This window comes from Dipodomys merriami, unplaced genomic scaffold, assembly GCF_024711535.1.
Source record: "Dipodomys merriami isolate MVZ:Mamm:240054 unplaced genomic scaffold, mDipMer1.0.p SCAF_934, whole genome shotgun sequence".
NCBI lineage: Eukaryota > Metazoa > Chordata > Mammalia > Rodentia > Heteromyidae > Dipodomys > Dipodomys merriami.
The window spans coordinates 320,134-333,271 of NW_027206551.1; the positions used below are offsets into that span (position 1 = coordinate 320,134).

The 13,138-nt window shown below is 35.7% G+C and overlaps 1 pseudogene; it reads left to right on the plus strand.

Moving 5' to 3' along the window:
- Positions 1–1,980: 1,980 nt before the first annotated feature.
- On the plus strand, positions 1,981–2,080 carry LOC138821738 (U6 spliceosomal RNA; annotated as a pseudogene).
- The last annotated feature ends 11,058 nt before the right edge of the window (positions 2,081–13,138 follow it).

Sequence of the window (13,138 nt, forward strand, 5' to 3'; positions counted from 1 at the left end):
AATGAGAAATTGAGATGAGTCTTTATTTTCTGTTGGCATGTTGCATGGGCCTATGTGAGAAGTCATGCCCTTGTTATCTGATGATGCAGATAACTGGGACCTGTTATCCTAGGACACGTGGGTCCTGCAGAAGAATAATAGCTTTTAGACATCATATCAGCAAAATTTGGGTATAATCAGTAGGAATGCTTCAGAAATATGGAGAAAAACACTTTGGGACCAGCAAGTTAAAACAATATACAGAGAATCAGAATAAAATCCCTTAAAGATTAGCAGAAAACAATACTGTTAATTTACATTTGTATTCAGAAGACCACGAACAATTAGAAGATATCACAAGCTAATACTGAAATATTGCATTGATACTTTTTATATTCTAATATATATTCTAATCCTAATTATTTATATTCCAATCTATTTATGGGAATAAATGTCAATATATTTGTCAAATTATCAATTCTAGTAAGATTCACTGTATGAAATTTAAAATCAGCACATATAAATATAAAATATATAAGTACATATAATATAAAAATTGTTTTGCATTGTTGTGTTGTGTTTAGGGAATCAAAGGCAACTCTGTTTTAAAGTATTATTCCATTTTCTCTACCTCAGTTTTTGGTAGAGTTAGACTTAAAGCTTTACCATTTGTAGATATGCAGCCTAAAAGCGAGAGGAAACACTGTGATTAAAACATTACAAATTTAAGGCCTAATATCGAGGAGAAACATATGGACTTCTCCAGGAGCTATTGCAATATTTAGTGATAGAATGTCAGTAGTGTAAGTTCCTGCTTGGTTGGATGATAGACAGGTCAGGACAGTAGGTAATCATGCATATGAACAATTCTTTCACTTTCCTGGCTTTAGCTACTTTTGAAATGATATGTATAATAAACAATTATGTTTTGATAAAATACCTTCCATTCTGAACAATTCTGTCTGAACTGTTCATCTCTCTATGATCCCTTGTAACTAAGATTATTTTTGTTCCAGTAAGACAATCCATGCTGTCAGGGTAAGATATTCTGGTTGGTCTGTTCCTACATGGAAGAAAGGTAAAGGTTCAGTGTCAACGTCTACTCCATTGGGGTCCCTGGGTAAGGGTCACAAAATCACCAGGACACAGGGGATGCAGAGTGCAAACAGCAATTGTCATTGCATGCTGTGCTTTATTGTTAGTGGGTATTTAAAAACTAGCAAGCATACTTTTTGCCAAGATTTGGTCAGAAAACTTTTACACAAAAAATTTCCACAGATACATTTTTACTTAACCTATAAGAGAACGTCTAGGTATATTATTATCTAAACTATTTTAGAGCAAGCTCAAACCACTTCTCCAATCTCAGGAAAATGCATGACCAGCTGTTCATCTATGCTTAAGCAAGCAGAAGAGCCACTTCCTCAGCTCCCAGGAGTCTGTGACATGTTTTGAGGTAGGAAGAGGGAACATTTTCCCTCTGTATCCTGGCGTTTCAAGAGCTTTCCTAATCCCAAACACAGTCCTCAGATAATCCCGAGGCTGGAGCCTGCATCATTCTGCCACCTCAACATAGACCCTGAGTCTTCACAGTTCAGGTAGACATTTGTCCCAGCAAGACCTCATTTGGGAAATTTTAAGCTGCAGAAAGTTAGAAGTAGCTCTTAAGCAAGGCTTACTTTGAATCCATTAGCTCCACAAAGCTAACTCAGTTGATAAATAAGTACTTGAAAAGCCACCACCTTTGGACTTAGCTGTAAAGACTTCAAAGTATGATCAAATTTAAAATGAAAATGACAAAATAGTCATTGACAAAAAAATTGTAAATGTGAGCAATCAACCAAACTATATAAGTTTTTTCCACTGTACACAGAAATTTAGAGAAATAACATCAATAGCATTTTTAGGAACAATAAGGGTTCCTTGTTACAAATAGGCAACCATGGATATATGCCTGTATAAAGATTGTATCATTACGTACTTAAATTTTGAGGATACTGCATGCTTCAGCAGCAGGTCTACCCAAACTACAACAATACAGAGATTAACATGGCACTTGCACAAGGATGATATGAAAATTTGTGAAGTATTCCATATTTTTCATTCTTCTGATGCAAGAAATGAAAAACAGTTATTAAAAAGTTGATTACAAAAACACAAGTGTAACAATATATGTAATTCATAGAATTAAAGGTTAGTTTGACATCAGTGTATTAAATTTTCACCTTAGAAAGGCCTTTACATAGCATAACCTTTACAAAACTTGAAATTAGATAATATTGCTATTTTATCCCAAAGAAATAAAATAATATAAGAAACTATGAAAAAAAGGAGTCTTAAAATTCTTCTATATGGAATGCAATCTGAAAGGTCACATTTATTAATGAATCTATACATTATATAACAATGTAGAATTCAAAGTATTATATCTAGGAGAGAATGAAATAGATTATGGACATTACACAAACATAGATATACTTTTTTCAGAAAAGCACCCGGAACATCTTTAGTTTCTATACTATTCATTTCAACAGATAAGTTAAAATTATTTCTGATTTAAAGAATCGCAAACTCTGCAGAGATCATTACAGATATATACAAACAACTCTTGAATACATTTTGATATCAAAATCATGCAATTCACTTGGAAGAATACCATGGAATACATAAATTTTATAGTAAGATATTGCTGTTGCTTTGTATTGTGCAAAAAATTTGTAGGGACACAAAAGATGGACTGGCATTTTTGAAATTTAAGAAACTTAACCAAACCATTACGACTTAGGAGAACAATTTGTACAGCCTTTGACAACTTCAAAAGGTAGTGATACATACTTACCCTTTTGGCAATATCAAATGCAGGTTCTTCAAAGTTGTTTTTCAGACCTGGTTTGATATAATGGTTAAACAGAAGGAGATACAGAGTATCTTTGCTATTTCTATTTCCAGCAGCAAGATGCAAGGAGGTCAATAGGCCTTTAGTTTGGGGATTGGTATCTGCATCATGATGAAGTAATAAAGAAGCCATTCTGGTATTATTCCACATATAAGTACTGTGCAGGGGTGTCCAGCCATTCAGAGTTATTGCATGAATATCTGCCTTGAGCTACCAACTCATGGACAATGTCTAAGTGTCCACTCTAGGCTTCCCGATGAAGAGGGGTATACTCATCCTCATCCCTAGTATTCATCTGGGTGGCCTTTTTGGAAAGTAGTGTTCACACCACAGTAAGCCAATAAATTTCGGCATCCCAAAGAAGAAATTTGCTTGGATCCTACTCCATTGTTTTCTTGCAATTGATACAATTCCTCATTTTTTCATCTTGTTCCTTGTCTTCATCAGAATTGCCTAACCAGAGATTTTGAGTACCAGTGGGAATGAGGTGTCCATATATTTCCCCAATAGTTCACATTGGTTGAACTGGTCAGAAAAAAACTGGTGAATTTTCGGCATGTGCTTTTTCACCATGATTTATTTTCTCTTTTTCCATTTTTACTATGCTAAATTATTCTAACTGGAGAGTAGTGAATTATATTGAGCAGAGGAAAGATTTTCCTCAGTATTCAAAGGTACAGACTGATAATCAGGACCAGTGGTGTCTTCCTGTGCAGCTTATTCTAGGAATGAGAAAATAGGAAACAATGCCTTCTATGTAAATGATTTGGGAAATACCATGTTATAGTGTAAGAGAACTCACTATTCAACATATGGGATTTAAGAGCTTTCTAGTAGCTTTCTAATGTTGATATCAAACATTAGAAAAAATGTATAATGCAGTAGTAAAATAGAAGTCCTTTGTATGACTACCTAAATTCTTTTTTTTTTTAAGACACTTGTTTTCATCTAAAAATAGGCCTATCTATTGTCTTCAGGTAATTTTGATGATTGAAGATGCTTAATGAGAAGTCAAAATGTATTACTAGTCCTTTGCTATCAATTAAATTTCTCTTTTTCTTCTTGGAGAATATAATGATCAAAGCAATAGTTCAGAATCAGCAAGCAATAATTCAGAATCATGCTTCAAGTGCAAGTGAATCACCATTAAGTAATCCTCGATTCCATTTTCCACACAGTTTTGTTACAGATACAATCTGCCTGCCTTCTCTAGCTGCTTTCCTAGCCTGGATCTATTCCTTCATTTTACAGGAAAAGTGTGATTAAACTGATTTCAGTCAGATCTGTTAGTAGAATTATCAAATATTGAGATTCTTTTTTTTTAAATTAGTTGTGGGGCCTGACCTGTAGACCTGGGCACTGTCCTTGAGCTCTTCAAATCAAGGCAAGCACTCTACCACTTGAGCCACAGCATAATTTCTGGATTTTTCTGTTCATGTGGTGCTGTTTTGGGAAATGGCAGAACAGTAAGTGAAATGATGCAACCAAAAATATAAAAGCAAAATAAATCAGGATAATTATGGAGCAAACATATTGTCTATGAGAACCATAAAACAGAGAGAGGAAAAGAGATACAGATGTGCAATGACCTAGCTAGCCACAAAATCCATGCTTCTACTCAATTTACAGAGCAAACAAGTTTTTTTTTATTTTTAAAAAAAGATGGAAATAGAATATATGTATTTACTTGAAATTAGTAAATACATTGTTAGTTGCCAACATAAAGAGACATAACTTTGACCAAATTACAGATAAAAATTTTTTTTTTCTTTTGGTCGGTCGTGGGGCTTGAACTCTGGGCTTGGGCGCTGTCCCTCAGCTCTTCAGCTCAAGGCGAGTGCTCTACCACTTGAGCTACAGCGCCACTTCCTGTTTCCTGGTGGTTTATTGGAGATAGGAGTCTCACGGTCCCTCCTGCCCGGGCTGACTTTGAACTGAGATCCTCAGATCTCAGCCTCCTGAGTAGCTAGGATTACAGGCTTGAGCCACCAGCCCCCGGCCAGATAAGAACCTTAATCCTTGGGCTGGGAAGGTGGCTCAGTGTAGAGTGCTTGCCTTGCAGCTTACTACAGTGGAGACACTACTTTGCAAAAAGGCCACTCATATGAATACTAGGTATGAGGATAAGTATAATCCTCTTCATCGGTAAGCCTAGAGTGGACACTTAGACATTGTCCATGAGTTGGTATCTCAAGGTAGATATTTATCCAATAAATGTGAATGGCTGGACACACCTGCACAGTGCTTATATGTGGAACATATTGCAACAGCACACACACACACACACACACACACACACACACACACACACAAACACACAAATCATCAGATTTCTTCTTAAGTATTTTTTGTGTATGGTCTTAAGAAGAAATTTACATTACTAACCTGAATTTCTGACAGAACAATATAATCACTGTACATCTTGCTTCTATATTCTCAATATTAAATTGCTATCTAAGTATGTGCAATAGATAAGTATAAGAAAAAGTAGGAGCCACACTGGTGGCCAATGTCTTTATTCCTAGCTAATCAGAAAGACAAAATCTGATGATTGTGGTTTGAAACCAGACAAAAAAAATAGTCCATTAGATTCTGGTTTGAAAGTAACCAGCAAAAGCTAGAAATGGAGCTGTCTTACAAGCAGTAAAATGCTAGCCTTGAGAAAACTAAAACAAAATAAATAACAAATTCTGAGACAGAGCCAGGCCTTGAGTTCAAGCTCTAGTATTAGCACCAAACTAATGAATGAATGAATGAACTAAAAATAAATTAAATGTTCACATGTGGAGAGACAGGGAAAATGTAACCACCGTGGTGAGTGGATTATGTATTATTTTGTAAAAAGGCAAATTATCATTTTTCCTAATCACTAATATTCTTTTGGACATACATTGTTTTTTTAATTGTGAAAATACTGTACAGAGGAGTTACAATTACATGGGCAAGATAGTGAGTACATTTCTTATCAAGCATTCTAGCCTCCTCCATTGTTTCCCCTTCCTATCCCTTTCCATCCTCCCCACCCAATCCTCCCCGCCTTCCCTTCTCCCCTCTCCTCCCACCCCATGCAAAAGGGTTGAAAAGTTCGTTTTCGACATAACGACTTGTACATTTCACTGTTGCAATGGGTCTACCTGTATGGACATAATTTTTATCAGTAATACATGAGTGTCTTCGAGTAGTTCGAATGCTATTAGAACTTAAGTCTACTTAGAATTAACATATACATCTATGACAGTTATTGAGGACAAATAGGCCTGTATTATATTCAGATATTCTGAGCTTTCTACTGGTGCATTTTGTTTTCCTTTCTCATAGGATACCTAGTGAAATATCATAATAATTTGGTCCTCATATCCCTTAGGTTCTTTTCTTTTCTTTTCTTTTCTTTATTTTTTTTATTTTTTTTGTGAACATACTGTACAGAGGGCTTACAATTACATGGACAAGATAATGAGTACATTTCTTATCAAGCATTGCAGATTCCTCCTTTCTTTGCCCTTCACATCCCTTCCCAACCACCCCCCGCCCCCCCCCACAATCCTCCGCCCCTCCTCCTCCCTTCCCCCCCCCCCCCCGCACCAAAGTTGTAAAGTTCATTTTCGACATGACAACATGTACTTCTCATTGTTGCAACGGGTCCAACTGTATCCTTAAATGACTTGTTTTCCCCCCTGTCCTCAACAACTTGTACCAACATCAAATATAGTGAAAGCAGGGGTTATACTGTGGGGGAGGGACATACAAAGCAGCAAAGAAATAATCTTATAAATGCGTTGGAAACAAATGCATGAAAGAAAAAAAACATTAAAATACATATCTAAGGGTTCATTTTCCTAACATCACATTATCTGACCTTTTCGGCTTGACTCATACATATACTAGATATCGTTAATAAGGGAAACCATGGGACCTATGTTTCTTTGGGCTTGGCTTACTTCACTTAATATAAAATTTTCCAAGTCTTTCCATTTCCTAACAAATGGGGCAATGTCATTTTTTCTGATGGAGGCATAGAATTCCATTGTGTATATATACCACATTTTATTGATCCATTCATCTACTGAGGGGCATCTGGGTTGGATCCATATCTTAGCTATGGTAAATAATGCTGCAATAAACATGGTTGTGCTGGTAGCTTTAGTATGGTCTTCTTTGTAAACATTTGGGTAAAAACCCAAAAGTGGGATTGCTGGGTCATAGGGGAGCTCCATATGCAGTCTTTTGAAGAACCTCCATACTGCTTTCCAAAGTGGTTGAACAAGTTCACACTCACACCAACAATTCAGTAAGGTTCCCTTCTGTCCATATCCCTTCCAGCATCTGTTGTTGTTAGAGTTCTTGATTTTTGCCATCTAACTGGGGTGAGATGGTATCTCAATGTTGTTTTCATTTGCATTTCTTTTATGTCTAGGGAGATTGAGCATTTCTTCATGTGTCTATTGGCCATCCTTCTTTGTTCTTCAGAGAAGTTTCTCTTTATGTCTTTAGCCCACTTATTTATTGGACAGTTGTTTCTTTGAGGATTTGTTGTTGGGTGATTAAATTCTTTAAGTTCCAAGTATATTTTAGATATGAGACCCTTGTCCATTGTATGGCTATTGAAAATCTTCTCCCAATCTGTGGGCTTTCTATTGATCTTGCTTGCTATGTCCTTTGCCATGCAGAAGCTCTGAAACTTCATGCAATCCCATTTGTCCAACCTTTCTGTGATTTGTTGTGTTTCTGGGTCTCTATAAAGAAAATATCGGCCTGAGCAAGGAGACCTAAGGATTCTCCTACTCCATCCTGTAATGTTTTCAGATTGTCTGGTTTGACACCGAGGTCTTTGATCCATTTGGAATTGATTCTTGTGCCAGGTGATATATAAGGATCTAGCTTTAGTTTTCTATAAGTAGTTAACCAATTTTTCCAGCACCATTTACTGAAGAGGCTGTCTTTCTTCCATTCTATTATTTTAGCTCCCTTATCAAAGATTAGTTGGCTCTAGGTCTGTAGGTTCATTTCTGGGTTTTCAATTCTATTTCATTGATACTGAGGTCTGTTCTTATGCCTGTACCAAGCTGTTTTGTTTACTATGGCTTTATAGTAGAGTTTGAAATTTGGTATTGATATTCCTCCAGTAGTGTTCTTTCCGTTGAGGATCGTTTTTGCCATTGGGGGTCTTTTTTTGTTCCATATGAAATTTTAGAATGCCTCTTCTATTTCCTTGAAGAATGAAGTTGGAATTTTGATAGGTATTGCGTTGAATTTGTAGATAGCCTTGGGAAGTATTGCCATTTTCATGATGTTAATCTTTCCATTCTAGGTGCATGAAATGTTTTGCCATTTTCTAAGGTCTGTTTTTATTTCCTTTTTCAAGATTTTAAAGTCTTCATCATAAATGTCCTTCACTCCTTTGGCTAAATTAATTCCTAGGTATTTTATTTTTGGTGGCGTTATTACAAATGGAGTTACTTTCATAATTTCAGCCACACATTTCTCATTGTTGGCATACAGAAAAGCCATTGATTTAGGGGGCTTAATTTTATTCCAGGCTACTTTGCCAAAGTTTTGAATCAGCTTGAGTAATTTGGGAGTGCAGTCGATGGGATTCTTTAAATACAAGATCATGTCATCTGCAAAGAAGTAGAGTTTTATTTCTTCTTTCCCTATTTGGATCCCCTTTATGTTTGGATCTTGTCTTATTGCTGTAGCTAGGCATTCTAATACTAGATTGAAGAAACGTGGAGAGAGTGGACATCCTTGTCTTGTTCCAGAGTTAAGAGGAAATGACTTTAGTTTTTCACCATTAAGTATAATGCTGGCGGTAGGTTTGTCATATACAGCCTTTATTGTATTGAGGAATGTTCCATGGATTCCTAATTTTTCCAAAACCTTCATCATAAACTGGTGTTGGATCTTGTTGAAGGCTTTTTCTGCATCTATTGAGATAATCATGTGGTTCCTATCCTTGCTCCTGTTGATATGATGAATTATATTAATTGATTTGCATATATTGAACCAGCTTTGCATTCCTGAAATGAATCCTGTATGATATGGGTGTAGGATTTTTTGGATGAATTGTTGAAGTGGATTGGCCAAAATTGTGTTGAGAAGTTTTGCATCAATGTTCATCAAAGAAATGGGTCTATAGTTTTCTTTTTAATGAGTCCCTGCCTGGTTTTGGGATGAGGATTATGATGGCTGCATAGAATGTGTTCGGTAGTGAACTTTCTCTTTCAATTTCATTGAAGAGTTGGAGGAGTATTGGTGTGAGCTCTGCTTTGAAGGCCTTGGAGAATTCCGCTGTAAAACCATCTGGTCCTGGACTTTTCTTACCTGGGAGGTCTCTTATTGCTGTTTCTATTTCAATGCTTGATATGGGTCTGTTAAGATGGTTTAATTCATCTTAGTTTAGTTTTGGCATGTCAATATTCGCTAGGAAAAGGTCCATTTCTGTCAAGTTCTCAAACTTCTTAGTGTAACGTTTTGAGAAATATACCCTTATAATGTTCTGAATCTTGGTTGTTTCCGTGGTGATGTTTCCATTCTCATTTCTGAGTTTCTTTATTTGGGTGTGTTCTCTTCTTTTTCTGATAAGATTTGCTAAGGGTCTGTCAATTTTGTTAAGTTTTTCGAAGAACCAACTCTTTGTTTTGTTGATTCTTTCTATAATTTTTTTTGGATTCTAATTTATTTAATTCTGATTAAATTTGAATTATTTCTTTCCGTCTACTGGATTGGGGTTTATCTTGCTGCTCTTTTCAAGGAGGTTTAGATATGTCATTATATTGTTGGTTTCAGATCTCCCCAATTTGTTGATGTAGGAGTTAAGAGGTATAAACTTGCCTCTGAGTACTGCCTTTGCTGTGTCCCAAAGGAGCTGGTAATTTGTGTTCTCAGTTTTTTTGAATAGCATGAACATTTGAATTTCCTTTCTAATATCTTCCATGACCCACTGGTGATTCAGCAGTGTGTTCTTCATCCTTCATGTGTTACCGGCCTTTCTTTGGTGGCTTTTGGTGTTGAGTTCTAGTTTTATTCCCTTGTGGTCAGAGAGAATGCAAGGTATAGCTTCAAAGTTTTTGAATTTGGACAAGTTTGCTTTGTGGCCTAAAATGTGGTCTATTTTAGAAAATGTTCCTTGTGCTGCTGAGAAAAACGTGTATTTTGATGCTGCTGGGTGAAATATTCTGTAGATGTCCGTTAAATGTTGTTGATCTCTGCAGCTGTTTAGATCTGTGGTTTCTCTGTTTAGTTTTTGCCGAGTTGATCTATCTAGTGGGGAGAGTGGTGTTTTAAAATCCCCAGCTATTAATGTCTTTGGATCTATGTGGGATTTGAGGGAAAGTAGTGTTTGTTGGATAAATTTGGGTGCTACATGATTTGTTGAACAGATATTTAAAATTGTAATATCCTCCTGCAGGAGAGAACCCTTAATTAGTATGTAGTGAACTTCTTTATCTCTTGTCACAAATTTTAATTTGAAGTCTATTTTATCTGATATTAGGATTACAACTCCTGTCTTTTTATGGGGGCCATTTGCTTGGTAGATTTTGTTCCAGACTTTAACATTGAAAATGTGTTTGTTTTTATGGGCAAGATGTGACTCCTGAAGGAAGCAGATAGAGGGAACTTTTTTTTTTTTAATCCAACTAGGCAGTCTATGTCGCTTAATTGGAGAGTTAAGTCCGTTAATGTTGATAAAAAGGACTGAGAGGTATTTGGGACTTCCTGCCATGTTATCCACCTTCTCGGGGACTGCGAAAACTGGGTTCTTTCTATGGTTCTTGGATTCTCAGTTTGGGTGCAGTTTCTTGGCCTTTATTGTGGTCTTGTTGGTTTTCTATGTGTACGACATCTTTAAGAATCTTTTGCAGGGCTAGTTTGGTGGAGATATATTGTTTCAATTTTTCTTTCCTATGGAAGGTTTTTATTTGGCCTTCAGTTATGAAGGAGAGTTTAGCTGGGCACAGTATTCTTGGCTGATAGTTGGGTGTTTTTAGGGCATGGGATACATCATTCCAGGCTCTTCTTGCTTTGATTGTCTCTGCTGAGAAATCTGAGGTGATTCTATTTGGTTTTCCTTTATAGGTGATTAATCTTTTCTCCTTCACAGCTTTAAGGATCTTTTCTTTGTCTGAGTTGATCCTGTGTGGATTATAATGTGATGGTGGGATGTCCTATTCTTTTCTGGTCTATTTGGAATTCTAAAAGCTTCTAGTATCTGAATAGGCCTGTCTTTTTGCATGTTTGGGAAGTTATCTGTTAGGATCCTGTTAAACAAATTTCCTTGACCATTAACTTCCGTTTCTACGTGCTCCTCTACACCCATTATCCTTAGCCTTATCACTAATATTTTATTTGAACTTTATTGTATAATAAACCCTGAATTTCCCTTGTATGTAAATGTGTGTGTACATGTGTGCAAATATGTGTGTATGTGTGTGTGTGTGTGTGTGTGTGTGTGTGTGAGGTTGCAATGTTGCTTGCCAATGAGAACAGAGAGAGGCTGAAAAGAACTGCTTTGCAATGTTGTTATTTATCAGTGTTCCGTACTGTCATTTCAGTGAAACCACCCTTCTGTACATTTTATTCCTCAAATAATAACATCATCATTATTAAAGCATTTACAACATTAAGTTAGATAAAAGAGATCACTTTCAAGCTCTTTGTATATGTTAGGCAAGAAGATACACATATATTTAAGTAGTAAGTTATTGCTGTAAGATGACTGTCAGTAAAAAATATGTATTTGATCTCTTAAATTGGCTATACTTTTAAGATATACTCATGGAGTGAGTTTGACTGACTTGACCAAACAGGTATTACACTCTGGTTATTCCTGTGAAATTCAAGGTGCATAAACTCTTTCCGGATTTCGGTTGAAAATAACTTTATAAGATAGTATCTATTCACACTAAGAATAAATCTCGTATTTTTTAGGTTTGAATATCCGATCATATTGACTGAAAAACAGCATTGTGGATATGTTTGTTATATATACATTGCAAAAACAAATAAACAAAAAAAGCATGTGTCACCTCCAGATTGTGGATGCATTTTAAGTTGTATTTTACATACAAAGGTTTCTTCATTAATAGTTCTTTTGTGGGAGTAACTATCACAAATTTAACAAATAAGACTTTTTTAAGATCTTTTCCAATATAAGTAACATCCAAGAGTGACTCTTGCAATTTCTGAAAACCCTTTGAATACTTTAGTGTTATTTCAGTTCATTGACTATACAGCTAAAGACATTTCTGAAATAAACATTGTTAAAATCAGAAAATGTAAGTAGGTATATAGGCTTTTTATGCATAATTTTATCAAAAGACAGTTTTTAGGAAACTAAAATATATAGAATAAAAGAATGGAAGTGAATTGCGTGAGCTAATTTTTAGTATAACTTTGTTTCCTATTAGCACAGTCCTTTGAAGGTACATGATGAATTTAAATTATGCCCTTTGTGAAACTATGCTTCAGTTATTTTTAGAATGTTTGTAGTTATAATAGTGGATTTGTAGTATAAATAAATGTCTTTGGAAATTATTAGGATTAATCTTGTGTTTTGTTTCCTACTCCCAAGAAAAAGAGTTATTTTCAAGTCTTAACAGTTTACAATTGAATCTTCAGTATCATAAGAAATTTTGAACAAATATAGTAGTATTGATGTCTTTTTTTTAGGGGGGGGAGTCTGGTAGTGGGGCCTGAACTCTGGGCCTGGGCGCTGTCCTTCAGCTCTTCAGCTCAAGGATAGCGTTCTTCCACTTGAGCCACAGCGCCATTTGCGGCTTTTTTCTTTTTTTTTTTAATGTGGTGCTGAGGAATCAAATCCAGGGCTTCACACATGCAAGGCAAGCACTCTATCCCTGAGCCACCTTCCCAGCCCTTTATGTCTTTTTAAACCAATTGTATCCACAAGTTGGAGAGGCTTTAATTCATTAATAATAGGTCAGACTGCATTTTTGGGTACATAAAAGGTAAAATATTTATCTAGGGTCAAAGGTGATTTTTATATCTTATTTTAATAGCATTTTAAAGTAGTACCTTTCTCTCAAAATGTTGTGTATAAAAAGCAATCCAAATACTTCTAATGGTAAACAACTTAGTTGAGCTACAATTTGGAAATGATTGGTCCATAAGACCTGTAGTCTGTTTCCATCAGGAATTATGGAGGTCATTCTTTCAGTAAGACAGTGTTAAACAGAGATAGTGTCCCCAGGCAGTTCAGTGTTTAGAGAAGGGTTAAAATATGATTTCTACTATTTTGAGCTAGAA